This window comes from Ambystoma mexicanum, chromosome 1q (genome assembly GCF_040938575.1).
Source record: "Ambystoma mexicanum isolate Mex_15411 chromosome 1q, UKY_AmexF1_1, whole genome shotgun sequence".
In the NCBI taxonomy this organism is placed as follows: Eukaryota; Metazoa; Chordata; class Amphibia; order Caudata; family Ambystomatidae; genus Ambystoma; species Ambystoma mexicanum.
Genome location: NC_090922.1, coordinates 507,706,953 through 507,720,379, shown reverse-complemented (window position 1 = coordinate 507,720,379; position 13,427 = coordinate 507,706,953).

Sequence of the window (13,427 nt, the reverse complement as noted above, 5' to 3'; positions counted from 1 at the left end):
CTGAAGTTGAAGAGCAAATTGCATGGTTGGTACCGTTTCAAAATGCTGTTTTTCAGCTTGGTCTTGTGGTCGGCCAATCAGAATTGAATGTTCCAAGGAAAATTAAGAAAACAAGGGTAAATAACGAAAAATGTTGTTTTTTAAATAAGTTGTTTATGAAATATTGTATTGATTTTACATTTTGATGTTGTAAATCATATATATTTTTTTTATTTGTATTTGGTTTATTTAAACCTTTACAAAACATTACATTAATAAAAAATCTTATATATTATGTATGTGTACAAAAAATTAAACATGTTTCTTTTCATCCATTAGAGACCTAGGAAGAAGAGGAGCATGAATATGCAGACAACAACACAAACTAATGATGTGGGTTGCCAAACCTAAGTCACTTGTGAGCAGCTACTTTTTGAAGCTCTGCATGGTCCAGTCAAGATTCAAAGCAGCGATTCCGATGACCAGTGTCTGGAGTTTGAATGGAATGTCACCTTTGACCCATGGAAAGTAACCATGGATCATTGTTACAGCACAAAATGTCACCACAAAGAGACAGAAATAACAGATGATTTTTCTGAATTGCTTGCAGAACCGCTCACACAATCCACACCTGCCAAAAAAATTACAATATTGGAAACAGAAAATTTTCACTCTTTCCCCAATTCATTTGGAAAATCCAGAAATGTCACAAACCGAAATAAGTCAAGCAACTTCGCAAGTGATTGACGATTGTGCTTGTGATCTGGACTTCACTCTTCCGAGTGTTGAGGACTTATCCACCACCATGGAATAGCAAACCATTGTACTGCATGACGATTGGCGGTTACAGGTGCCAAAATACGTTGTATTTAACTGCTGCCTCATTCATATTATGAAAGTGATAAGATGTGATCATAAATTACATATGAGGATTTGTGTTGAGCCATTGGTGAACGTCACTCATATAGTTAAAAGCACAAACCTCAAGATGAGGGGTAGCTGTGTGCACAACCATAACACATTTTCATGGTCTGATCAACCTGTACTTGGGAAAGTGCCTGCTAGAAATTTACTTTGTTCATCTGCTTTACCGTTTAGCGGATCAACATTAAGTAAAATATGAAGTTTTGTTACATTTGTTGGACTTGAGATCCTTGCAAAAACCCAATACTACAGACATCAGAAGAAATTCTTGTACCCGGCTATTAGCCACACATGGACACTCGAACAACTATCTTTGGACAATGCTTTCAATGGAAAAAAGCTCAGGCTTGCGAGTGATGGACAGTGTGACAGTCCAGATGTTTCTGCTAAATACTGCATTTACCACTTTCAAGACATGGACACCAAAAAATAGTGAGTTCAGTCATTGTGCAAGTGTCTGAATGTACATCTTCGGTTGCAATGGAAAAATATGGGTTCATTAAATCCATTGAACTTCTGCAATACAGAGGAATGCAAATAGGCCTGATAGCTACTGACAGGCATGTGGGACTAGCCAAGGACATGCAAGAGTAGTTCCCATACATACAGCATCAGTAGGATGTATGGCACATTGCAAAATCAATTTCCCAAAAAGTTACAGGAGCTGGTAAAAAAAGGCCACAGAAAACATTTTAAGTTGGCCACATTCTATCAGCAACCATCTTTGGTGGAGCTCAAAAACATGTGATGGGTCTGTAGATATTCTGCTCGAAGAATGGCGTTCATTGATGCACCATGGTTCAAACAAACACTCCTGGGAATTAAACAAATGTTTCCATGAATATGCACATGGACCATTGAGCAAGGAGCATGAGCATAAGAAAAAGTGGTTGGTGCCAGGCTCCGCTCCTCACACAGCGCTTGAGAAGATTGTGTATGACAAAACGCTTTCAAGAGGCATGAAGGGAGATTAGGCGGTGTTCCATAATATATGCCTAAAGTACAGGCCTTAAAGGTTGCATTTTGCCATAGATGGCATGGAAGCCAGAACAAGAGTGGCTGTACTTGCACATAACAAGAACATTGGCAGAGAATAATCAAAAACTGTAGGAACATTCAGGAATCTCCATTACAACAAGGAGTTTACCAAAAGAAGCAAAGCCAATCTTCCAGCCGCTGGATTTCGAATTTATAAAAGATCTGACATTGAATGTGCTGGCCATACAAACACATGGAATAGCTCCAGATTTTGATCCCAGGGCCCAGGTTATGCTACAGGACATTGCGATAGAGGTTTGTGCCCTCCCAAAACTTCAACTTTTTCAAAGGTCGACTTTAAGATTTAAATAATGTATGTTTGAACCCTTTACACAGCTTTCCTTCAAGCTTCCCTCTACTATCTCCTCTTCCTCCTCTCTCATTCCCTATTGTCAGACCGCTATTGAGGCTTGGTGCGCAGACAATGATCCTTCTGATTGGGACCCCTGCACCCTGTTTCCCTCCAGCCCTCTGGCCACCCTAATTGGGCCCTCTACCCTCACAATCTAGTGAGTCCAAAAATCTTGGGTTGATGTAAGACTCCTCTCTCTCATTCACCCCTCACATCTTGGACCTTTCCAAAAAAAGGCACACTTTCAACATCACCTCCTTTAAGGCATTTGCCCTTTCCTCACCTTCCCCCAGGAGCTCAATGTCTTCAGAGCTCTGGTATTTTCCATGCTGGACTAGTGCAATAGCCCCTTCCTCAATCTGTCTCTTTCCACCCTTTGCCCCTTCAACTAATACAGAGTAGGGCTGCAAGACTTATCCTTGGCCTGAAGAACAGGGACTGCATCTCTCCAGCTTCTAAATCTCTCCACTTGCTCCCGGTGATCATCGCTGTGACTGGCGGCCTGGTCCTTCATGAGTCTTACAGGCTACCAAGCCCTCTGTCAAGTCAACATCAGCACCCACTCCCATCAGCACTGCCCTCTGGCCCCCAGCCTGACTGCCGGGCAGCTGGGCATCTACCCCTTGAGACACCTCCACCCAAGCACTCAGCCAGTAGCCTCCTCACCTGGCCCCCCCTGGCGCTTCTCCTCCTGGACTCACAGTAGCAGCTGCCCATACTTTGGTCCACTACCTCCCCCGTTCCACCTCTCCTTCACTTCTAACTGCACTTGCGCAATACAAATGTGGCAAGTCCTAGTAGGACTACTATGGTTTATTTATTGTTATTGTTTAGTTTCTGTATAAGCACCTTACAAATACTCATCAAATCAAAGTTAAATCAATGCAGAAATTAAGGTGATTGCTGTAATAGATCTACACATAAGCCAGTAAGCCTTTCAAAATGTAACTCACACTAGACATGCAGGAATGGTAGTGATGTAATTATTATATGTTTAAGTTGCTCTTTGCACATGTGGCCTCAGTGCAACAGTGCACACTTCCTGGTGCGAAATAGACCCTTTGTCCACCCTTTCACCTCATGCCCCCCCCTTCTTTGTCCACCCGTCTTGCCTCTATATATTAACCCACTGCTTTTCATACTTCTATATACATGCATCTGTAGTCCATGCTGTAACCATCTCTATGCATCAAGTAAAATTACCAAAATAAGGTTTAAGTTTATAAACCGCAGTGAAGGTGGGGAGCGATTAGCTATTAGCTATTAGCGAACACCAATACATACTTTTCAGGTGTTGGGAACTAGGTGCATTGATTAATGTTAATGATTAAGGTTGCATAGTCACAGGCTACAATATGGCCAAAAATTTCAAAAAGAAACCCTTTTGTTTGGTTTTCAAGGAGGCAGACCTCAGTGTTTCCAAAATAACATTTTCCACGTTTTTAAACACGAGGATGCGCATTGGGGTCGCTGTTTTCCTGAAGTGTATTCTCATTCTGTTTTTTCCCATAAAACGTTGCCCCACTTTCACCCCAAAAACTGCCCCACACTATCGTTTTGCTTTTTTTCCCGACCTTTGCCATATTGTCATACTGGGCAGTCCGCGTCTGTCTGTACCTCGACTAGGCGCATCTGTGAAAGAATCTGCAAATGTTGTGTTACCAAGCGCGTTGTTACCGGTACGATGGTAGTAAATATTTTGCTATGCGGAATACTTGGAATATTCCATATTCATTGTGTTTCACAGCACAGCTTGACATGAATATTGTTAATTTTTGTGGCAAGTGCACCCTCAGAAACAAAACTCCCTGTGGCTTGCTGTGAACACTGGATAAAGGGTATCATTGTTATTTGGCCTTCAATGCACCACACTAACAATTTGAAGGACACAATGTGGTAAAAATCCACAAGGAATTGATAAGATTCACTACATTGACAGCCGACATAGGAAAGTTAGGTTTCTATTGGGTCTTTCCAAGTGGTTGGTCATCCATCACATAGGGACAATGGAAACCCAACGCACAATGTACGCAAAGTTTGAATTAATGTGTGGGCAAGTGAGGGTGGAAAGTGTGTTGTATGCTACACAATGAACGATGTCATGGATGAATGGTCAATGTGACACAAAAATAGACATTGTACGTGTTATTATAACTGGAATTCATTGTTAACAAATGTATGTAATGTGTGCATGTCATGGTGTGATTCTTCCGTTTGACAGCTTCTTCAACCAAAATGGGACAATACTAGTGAACAATGCATCTGTGATAATAATTATCTGGGACGATCGCCAGATACCAATCTATCCTTTTGCCGTTGCAGTAACAAGGAGCAAAATGGCAGCCTATAGATTATGAAAATGTGCAGATGTGGAAGTGTTGCATTCAAATCTGAAACCACTTCATTCTTCTCACTAACAGTTCGCAATGTCCATAGGTGCAAAATCGGTTATGGAAAATAGGAACTTTCTGTGAACAATACAAAGACTGTGATTAATCAATCAGTGCACAGAATGGCCATTATAAGATGTTTTCGTGGACATAATCTCCTCTTTTCAGCATTATGACAAAAATAAAAGTGCTTGCCACCATTCAGATTATCGCTGTTTTCTTTGAAATATATGTTTTTTACCCTTTTTGGGAAAAGAAAGAAAAGTGTTGTGTACTGTGTGGATGTGTGTTTATGTTCCTGGTTCTGCGTTAGATAACGTTATGACGTGGGTGATGACAGGGAACGTTTGGCTACGCTGTCCACCAATGTCATTAAAAGAGGTGGGGCATATCGTTTTGACTAGTGATGTCAGCTTTCGGGTTGGGTGATCTGTATTACTGCCACAAGGGCACTTGAACTTAGGGCAATCGATCAATGGATACGATTTCCACAAGATGGCAGGCGTTTTCGCATGTATAAAAGTGAGGAAAACTAAGGTAAAATGCATAGGTATTCTTTTTAAGATGGATCGATGTATGATCAAAAATACATGCACGATCGATTGGGGCAATAACATTTCTGAGTAAACTACCCCTTTAAGAATAAACAGGTTTTTTGCAATGGGTTCTCCTTGGTGTTCCAGTCCTTTTGATGTGCCTACTGCTGTTGTACCTGCTAGATTGTGGCTTTCTCAGGTTTGCTCTGTTTTTTGTTTTCTTTGGATGCCTTTTTCCTGCGTTCTGACTTTTGCTTATTCCAACTACTTGGCCCTCTCGCTTGATAATACCCCCACCTTTTGATTTATTTCTTGGTTGTGAATATGTGACCTTCTGGTCTCCTGGTTTTCCTTCATTTTACGGTACTGTGAAGATTCTTGGTGTGGGTAGCCCTGTGGGTCACTGTATATTGAGTTGGCTGTGAGTGCTGCTCCTTGCATTCCCTATACACTCCACCCACACTTTCACTTAAATTCTCACATTTTCTGCAGGCCCCATTGGCTGTGCTAATTGCCTTTCTCTAACAGAGTTAGGAGAAAGTTTCTTGTCTCTGGATGGTCTTTCTAAATTACACCTTCATGTCTCTGGATTTTCAAAGGTATATTTAGAGGATTCCTAAACTTGTTAATTGGTAGAATTTCCTTGTTTCTTGATTTAGCTGTTTCCGGGTTTGCTTGGGGTGTGATTAGGATCCTAGAAGGTCCCAGGTTTAAGCCATGTCACCCATCATAGAGTTGGGAGTCTCAGGAATAGTCCAATCCTCTAGCAGAGGTCAAAAGAGATCCTGTGAGATACTCATGTACGGGGGGGAGGGGTTGACTCACTTCCCCGGACGTCTCTTCAGTGTACTTGAAAGGATTCAATTTACTCACCAGGAGTGTGTGTCTCGGAACTGTTGGGGGACCACTGCCTCACCTGCTTCCCGCTGGGCTCGGTCCTGCCGACTCAGAGCCCATCATGTACCACCTCAGCCACTCGCTGGCATCCTCTGCTCTGCAGAGCCCTCTCTTCGAAACTCTGATAAGACAAAGACGCAGAGTCCTTCTTCTCTTTCCACTTTATAGGGCTGACTCCACCCCAGAGTAACGTCAACACCTGCTGTCAATGGCTTCTTGGTATTCCTCATGCCTTCTGTGAGCCACCTCAGCTCCGTACTAGCTTTCAGTATTCCTCATGTTTTTTGTGCTCTTTGTCCTAGTATTTTCTGTCTGGGCTGTAGCCAAGTTACTACAGAAATACATTGGTTTACTCTCAATATAATGGTTTGAAATGGAGGGGGGTAAGGAATGTGGGGGTGTGATGTTGTAAAATGGGTTGTACCCAAGGTGGTCCTCCTTGGACCTGTGTGCTACTAGAACAGGCACTTATTTAGGTGAAGATACACCTAAATAAGTGCCTGTTCTAGTAGCACACATAGTGTACCCACATAGTGTACCCACCCATCCGTATTGACTGGGGATGATAAAGAATGAGATAGAACAGCTGTTCGTAATCCTAACTCAGAGCCTACATCACTCTAACTGGTGAGGATGACAAGCATTGCATGCACTCAGACCCGTAGGTGGGGGAGCAAAATTGTAATGACCCCGTTCCCAATTTTGAGCGATGGTTACTCCCTCTTTAATAGCCAGTGTGAGAGTAAATAGGGATAGGATACTATACCCAGAATCTCATGCCTCAACACCGACCTATTATGTTTTTGTGAAATTGATAATAATGAAAAACCAGTCTATAACTCTGTTTGTAACGGCTGTCCGCAACATGTTTGTATATGGATATTAATATATATATTTTTTCTGGAACGATACTATGAAACTACACTTTTGCAATGAAGTTCATCTAATTGCAATCATGTGAAACTAGGTTTGAAATTCAGGAATCCCTGTGGCGGTGCGATTTCATTATACTATTCTAAGTGAATTTATTTGATTGTTTCAAAGTAAGGAAATAATTGTGTCCTGGGACACAATAACCTTTTAGAGGACTGAAAGGCTCGAGATAATTGGGTGACTATTACTAGAGGCATCTAACCACATAGAGGAAGACGAGACACACTCACAGAGCTATTATACGGGATAGAGACTCCATCCAACATGGCGCCTATGAAAAAGTTCTCTGAGATAGGCTAGTGCAATTCTGGTAAACAGCGTTAAAGGACTACGGGTTACCATAGTAACATGTATGCCGGAACTGCGACGCTCCTTTATTTGAATAGTCCACATTCAATCGTGGATGTTATTGACATTGTAGACGGGGCGAGCAGGAAAGACTGAGGATTAAAGAAGCCTGCCCCGCGTTTTAACAATAGGTAAGCGGGACGCGATCACAACCCCAGAACCTGCCTCCACCAGCGGGAGCATACACATTTTTACATAGTAAACCTGAATACATGGAGGCGGTCCTGTTTATATTTTGGACCTTTTTTAGTCTATATGAGTCCATTTATGCCCCTACCTCCGGAGGCTGACCCAGTTACTATTTGGGCACTATCACTCTATGAACGTTTTGGCACACTGAATTTACAGGACTTCCACAATCTGTGTTTTTCTATTTAATCTAGGAGAACTTGCAATTTGGTTTTGGTCTCCAGTAAGAAGTCCCGAACGGCGACCACTCTATTTCCACCTGGCAGGCTGTTCCAAGACTCTGTGGCAGGTAAATGCCCGTTGGCCCCTTGGGGGACTCTCTCATGCATTTAAACAATGACTCCCTCTTGTCTACCAGCATAAGGAGTTTGTGCCTTTTATGTAATCTTGGTTTTGGACAATAGTCTAGTCCAGAGAAGGGAAAGAGTTACTTCTCCCCCCTTTTCCTTTACCAGCCTAGATAATCCCGGGAATACTCCAGTTGGAGAAGACTGCAGTACTATTTAGTACTGCCACAGATTGTTGGAGAATATGGAACACTCCGCGTAACAACTTTGACCTCTGGGGCCAAGTTAGGCCGTGATTTTTTTATCTTTCAACACAGCAATCTCTATTGATACACACCGTAGGTGGGTGATTCGTGACTTGTCAAGAACCCCCCAGAGGTAATTTATTTATTTAAGGGTATAAGGTTCCAAGTTCATTAGTGAACATTTAGAGACTGACTGTAGCAATAATAGCTCATAGATTCTCTTTTTCTTTTAAACCTGGACAGGTCGTGTATTGTTTGTTTTATCTTCACTCAAGCTGGATGCAGAATAAGAATTTGATGCACACCATTTCCTCCTGATGAAAGTTCTGTACACATGACATTGTGGAACTGAAACATGTCGAGAGAGAGACTAGTTATCTCTGTAAAACAACAGAGAAGTAATTTGGACATCAATTGTTAAGCTACTAATGATTGCGAAATATGATTCATCATCGCTTGCCTTTTTTCTATGCTCCAAGTTGAGGTTTAGCCTGTGAATGGCTATGTGTCAGGAAAATGTATTCTGATGACATTTGATTTAATACTTGTTTTATGAAAGTTTTTGAATTACTGATTGTAAAAATATTTCTTCATTGACCTGTCCTTTTAAGTTCTATTTCCCGATACCTACAACTGAAGAAGACAACCATGATATTTAAATGCTACAAAATAAAACCACATTGTCTATTTACTTTACTCCATCTTAAAGTAATATTTTTTAGTTCACCACCAAACCTCCAAAACATATATTGCTACTACCACCATGTACTAATAGCTTTATGGGCCTTGGGAGGGATTGTTATCCCTTGGTATAGTTACCCTTCCCAAACGTATGGCCCACTGCTTTATCTCGGATCATAACTTGGTGGCAAGTCATTATCTTATGATAATGACCCCTTCCTGCGTCCATAAGGCAGGGCTCAAAATTCCGGGGAGCTGGGAGCTATTTAGCTCCTGCTTGTAGCCGCGAAGAGCCTGGTTAGTTTTACAGCAACAGCTAACAATGGCTGCATTTGGCTCTTAAGGCCAACGGATGCCAAACAAATGCACATATGTGAATTTAACTCAGTGCATTTGGGACAATCTAAAAAAGAAACATTAGGACACATCTGTACAACATTTAAAGCATAAGGGGTCATCAGATAATGGGCATAATTATGTTTGCATCTTATGTGGAAGTCACATTTGCGGAATGCTATGTAGTAGCTCCTTGTTCCCCACTGGTAGTTCTTGGTCACTGGTTAATGCTGGATACCCAGGAGCTGCTTTTAGCTCCTGCTTATCCAGTCTCAATTTTGAGCCCTGTAAGGATATATTAGCACATTGAGAACCTCTTCCTAGCCAAACAGAATGTTTAGAATGCAGTCAATAAATACTGGAATTTACTGTGCTCTGAACATTCTGTCTTCAAACGCAGATAGGGAAACAACAATGCAATTTCGAGGCACTATTTCTTTCAACAAGGCACTTCCTTGTTTTACAGTAGCTTTTGTATGCTGCAGAATCCTATTTAAAACACGAACGAGGAAGCTAAAGTTTGGGAAAACACTTCCACTTTCTTATATAAAACATTTACTTTTCCATGACTCGTTACCTGCTCCAGTTGTACCATGTTTCGAAATAAAAATCACTAAAATAATTAACATAACCTTGCTTTTTTTTTAAAATTATTTATTCGTATATAATTGCATTTGCAATTTTTGCAAAACTGATGCTGGTCATCTTACAAGAGCCACACAATGAAAAGAAGAATACAACAGTCAAACAGTTGAAGATCTGACAGGGGAAAATTCCTCCCTGACTATCCGCTCTTTCCTGTTAAAGTGCTTGTTCCACATCAGGGACCTCATAATCGGTCATCATCGAAGTCTTTGAGGCAATTAATTCAAATGCATTTTCCAGGAGTTTTACAGTCGCTATGGTCCATTTTGTTTTCTCCCCTGACATCAGCCTGTTCCACCACGTTATGTCTGCATCTTCTAATGTTCCCTTGCTATTGAAAAATTACAAAATAAAACCACATTTAATTTACTCACTAACTTTGTCTACCTACTTTACTCTCTGTTAATGCAACATGGTTTACTTTACCACCAAAACTGCAAATCATGTATTGCTATCACCACAATGTGCTAGCAGCCTTGTAGACCTCAGGAGTGGTCATTTTTCCTTCGGATAGTCACTGTTCCCAATTTATGGCCCTCAGCTTCGTCTAAGGGAATAACTTGGTGGTGGGCCATTATTCCACGATAATGACCCCTCCCTCAGTCTATAAGGCTATATCAGTTTGAAGCACATATCAATATTAATATTGAATATCTGGTGTTTAATTGACTCAATTAGGATTTTTGGTATAGCTCACTTTGCATTAACTATATTCAAGAATCAAAGAACAAGGACACTTCATTGGAATTCAGTCTGTTTAATAACCATGTATGCTTCTTTCCCATAAGCATAATTGCCAGAACAAATTTGCAGTTAGGTGCCACTACATTTGTTTTGCACGCTGACATTTAAAAAAAACCTACAATCAATCAGAATCAGTGCATCATAACCTGACATGACATATTCGAGGCGATGGTGGGCATGTGAAAGCCATGACAAGAGGCAGGATTGCAAAGGACAAACCAGGATTAAATAATAAATTAAATAATATTGCTAGATGAGAATACACACCATGTAATCCTGGCAGACATACATTATATGACAAACATTGCATACCTGTAAAAGTCTTACTGATGCTTGTAGCCACTTAGATTCACATGCTTTGCACAGGCTGACATCTAGTAGTTGGTACAGATTATTACATGACTTGTTTTCAAAATCGAAGTGACGTCGACAGGGCATGTTTGTAATAATATGCCTACTGTGATGTGTACTGTAACCAAGGTCCTTGATGTGTTGAGGTCATCAGATTATTTTCTTTCTGACCGGAGGTTGCATGAAGTGTATAGTCCAGTTTAAGAGAAGTGAAGAAATGTGAAGAAGGTGTAAATTGTCTATGTACCAATAAACAATAGGGGATGCCTGGTTCAAACAGCTGGTCCTTCAGGCTAAACTGAATCAATAAACAATACACAGTGGACCAGTGGAAGAGAGGGATGATCTCTACCAATAGGTTTTGTCTTTTTATAAATACCGACAAACCGTTCTTTTCAATATCAAATTAATTCAATTTAATTGAAACACAAACATTTAAAATACATCAAAATACATTTTACACAAGTTTTCACAAAAATTACTTAGCTCCAGTTACCTGTAAATATTCCAGGCCTGGTTATAAACAACACGGCTCACCTCTCCAATCTCCTACCATTCATTCACTCTCATTCTACATCACACTCATACTTCATATCTATCAGCTCTCTAACCCTTTAGGTTAGATAACTTTATTCCAATACTACAATTCATTTGTTTCTTTAGATATACTGCTCGATAAACCGATCTGTGTAGTTCTAATCTCACAGAATTAAAACGTCTACACATGTTTCAGTTGTCTCTGGACCTCTATTTCAGGCCCCCTAGTGCAGCAACCTTTTTTAGGACGGGTGAGACAGCAACCTCTCTGTGTCCTGTCTCGTTTGGTAGGGTAAGCCATGGAACCTCTACTCTGTACTTGGTGAGGGTGGTTCAGACTCGAGGATTTATCCACATTCATGTACAGGTCCTATGTGCCCCAAAGTGGTCCAGACGTCAGCAAATGGAGTAGGAGATTGGAAAGGTGAACCACGTTGTTTGTGTAACATTTATTTTGATGTATTTTAAATGTTTGTGTTTTAATTAAAATTGAATTAATTTGATATTGAAAATAATGGTTTGTCAGTATTTATAAAAAGACAAAACCTATTGGTAGAGATCATCCCTCTCTTCCACTGTGTATTGTTTATTGATTCAGTTGTCTATGTACCTTCTACCTCCAACGAGGGGAGGAAGGGTGGGTGCATGTGAAACTAAGGAGAGACAAGCATCATAAAGACGATTACAAGCATGTAATGTTAGTCTTCTGAGGCTTGTGGATCTGCTTAGATTCACATGCTTTGCATAAACTAGCGAGTAGGACCAGGAGAAGGAAATGGGTTGTTAGAGGGTCAGAGGCAAAAAGATATCTTAACACTGCCTGTCCTACTTGAGAGTTGCTCCTTGTTTTTGTATCCACACAGTAATGCTGGGTGAATGTGTAAACTGAGATCCATGCTGCTGCCTTACAAATTGCTTCTAAGGGCACATTTGCAATGAAGGCTAAAGTGGCACCAGTACCACGTGTAGAGTATGCTTTTCACAATTCATTTAGTGATGGCTGCTTTAGAGACAGGACCCCCTCTCTCCCTGCAGCTAAGGAAACAATGAATTGGTCTGTTTTCTGGATAGATTTTGTCTTATTAAGATAGTATATGACAGCTCTCCTAACATCTAGTGCATGGAGGGCCCTCTTGCCACACTTATTGTGGGTCTTGAAAGAAGGCTTGCAGTTCAATAGATTGGTTGACATAGAATTTAGAAATGAACTTGGGTGCAAACCTTGGGTGTGCTCTTAATACTACCTTATGTGTATGTATTGTGACAAAGAGCTCTGAAACAGAGAATGCTTAGAGCTCACTTACTCTTCTTATAGAGGTGATGGCTACAAGAAAAGCGGCTTTCTAAATGAGATCTTTTAGGCTTGCCTTATGTATGGGTTCGAAGGGGGCCCATGAGCTTACTTAAGATAATGTATAAATCCCAACCTGGGCGTGTATTTGCAATTGGGGGATATATTAATTTCACCCCTTCCCTGAAGGCTTTTACAACTGGAATTTTCCACCATGAAACCTTGCTTTGAGATGTTGTGTATGCAGAAAGGGCAGCTAAATTTACTTTCAAGGAATTGAAAACTAGACCCGGAGCTAACATGTGAAGTAGATAAAGCACTATGCTAGAAGGTAAACAGTCGACAGGATTCACATTAGACTTTCTACACCACATTAGAAATCTCTTCCACTTGTTAAAGTAGCAGTGTCTACTGTTCGCTTTAAGTGCCTCTTAGTATTTGCATGCATCTTTGCATCTTGTATGTAAATTAAGATGACCGTATGACTTCAGGAGCCAAGCTGCTAAATTGGTTGTCTGAGGATATGGATGAAGGGTTGACACTTTTTTCTGAGACAACATGTTGTCAGGGCTGATTAGTTACATTGGGGGGTACCATGTCTGATGTGCCCACATTGGAGCTGCCAGGATCATAGGTAAATGTTCCCGATGCATTTTGTGTTTTACTCTCTTTAACAGTGGGGTCAGAGGAAAAGCATATGCAAATATCTCTGACCAATTGACCC